We start from the raw sequence: 2,388 nt of genomic DNA, 5'->3' as shown, positions 1-2,388 counted from the left end.
GTTTTTCTAATATCATCATTTATATTTTGCAAAAGAAATTGATGTAGGTGCTGGTGGGACCTACTGGTCACAGCCCAGGCACAGCGTGGGTGAGACCCTCTTCCACCCCTTTGAGATGCCCCCCACCACTCCGTAGCACCTCTCCCACCCCACCCACGTAGTAGGAATTTCTGCCACATTCCAGAAACCCCAGACCAGTCCAAGCCCAGGCCCGGTGAGTGTGTGGGAGAGTTTCTGGGTACACTGCGCCAGTGGGACCTACAGGTCCCAGCCCAGGCACAGCATGGGAGAGACCCTCTTGCACCCCCTTGGGATGTCCCCCATGAATCCGTAGTACCTCCCCTCCTCACACACTGAGTGGGAAATTCTGCCACATTCAGGGAATCCCCAGATTCAGTCCAAGCCCAGGCCCAGTGAGTGTGTGGGAGAGTTGCCTCTCCCCCCTACTCCATCTTATCCACTCGAGACTTAGCTCAGGCCTGGCATACAAGCCTGGGTGAAACCCTGCAGCTGCAATCCATGCAGAGAGTGTAGAGGACAGAACAACCCAGCAAGTCCAGGAGCAGATCATATTGCCAGAGGAGCACAACAGGTTCACCCCCTAGGGCAGCAACAGGAAAGAACTGAGCACAGCAGCCAGACCCAAGCCAGGCACAGCTGGATAAATCCAAACTTTGTAGATCTGCACCTGAACTTCAGTAGGTGCTAAGATTATAACTGCAACAAAGATCTACAACAAAGGTCAGAAGACAGTGTACACAAAATGACAAGAAGGAACAACATGCAATCTCAGAACATAAGCCCACTCATAACAAGTGCAGAGGACACTAACACAGAACAAATTGGGAATCACACAGCTGAAAGCAATGTATCAAAGGCTTCTGAAATGAAGAAACAGCTGTAGAAAGTATAGAGGAACTCTGTTGGAAATAAAAAAAGAAATCCCTGAATTAATAACATCTGCAGTAAAGAATCAAATGCAGAAACATATGGAGGAAAGCCAATGTCCACCCAGAACAAGTGAAAGAGAACACTAACTCCGCTCAAATGTATGAATTAATAGCGTTGATAATAAATAAGCAACAGCAGAAAGTCATAGAGGCCCTCAGAGGGGAATTCTTTTCTACTAGCCCAGCTCAAATGTATGAAATAATAGCGTCAATAGTAAATAAGCAACAGCAGAAAGTTATAGAGGAACTCAGAGTGGAATTATTTTCTGAAATAAGAAAAGAATTCTCAAAACTCATATCATCTGAAGTAAAGAATCAACTACAGAAACATAGGGAGAAAACCCAATCTAAAAAAAAAAAAACTGCAGTAAAAGAATTTATCACTGCTTCTAAAGAAGACATTGATTAAAAAAAATAGAGGAGATTAGAAAATGACATATTGCTTGAATGAGCAACACAAGAATGAAATAGATCACATGAAACAGAGTAAAAGAGATATAGAGGAAATGAAAATCTCAATCACAAGCTTACAAAACCATTTAAGTGAAAGTGAAGACAGAGTTTCAGATCTTCAAGACGCTGGTGTAACTACTGAAAAGGTAAGAAAGAATCTCTTAAAAAGAACTAGGATGCAGGAAAGAATAATCTATCACCTGCAAGATGATGCAAAGATGAACAATGTGAGACTAATAGGCATCAGTGAGAAAGAAGGAGTCAAAACAAATGATATTTAAAAAATATGGGCAGAAGTAATGGCAGAAAACTTCCCAAATATGAGGAAACAATCTGACATTCAGGTAACCGAAGGATACAGAATGCCAAGTAACCTTAGCCCAATGAAAAACACACTGGGACATAAAATAGTCAAGATCCTAGAAATTCAGCACAAGAATAATATACTGAAAGCCACTAGAGAAAAGCAGCAGATAACATTCAAAGGAAAACCCATCAGAATTATGGCCAACTTCTCTTCACAAACCATGAGCTTGGAACAGAGTACTTCAAGTCCTCAATGAAAACAAATTCCATCCCAGACTACTATACCCTACGAAACTCTCCTTCAAGTTTGATGGAGAAGTGAACTACTTTCATGACAAAGAACAGCTAAAAAATTTCATGATGACAAAGCCAACCCTACACAGGCTACTGAAAGATGTTCTAGAGAGGGACCAAAATGATCAGAGTTCCACGAATGAGATAAGAAGCAACCAACTAAATAGGGCAAGCAATTAAACACAGGAGAAAAAGGAGTAAATGACAACAGGTAAATAACACATTAATCGTAAGTCAATACACAGGAATTTCTGCCGACTTCTGGGAACCCCCAGACCCAGTCCTAGCCCAGGTCCAGTGAGTGTGTGGAGAGCTTCCTGCTACTCTGCGCCGGTGGGACCAGTCCCAGCCCAGGCGCAGCATAGGCAGGACCCTCTCCCACCCC

The sequence above is a fragment of the Octodon degus genome, unplaced genomic scaffold (assembly GCF_000260255.1).
Source record: "Octodon degus isolate 3935 unplaced genomic scaffold, OctDeg1.0 scaffold00081, whole genome shotgun sequence".
NCBI lineage: Eukaryota > Metazoa > Chordata > Mammalia > Rodentia > Octodontidae > Octodon > Octodon degus.
Note: the sequence above shows the minus strand (reverse complement) of the source record.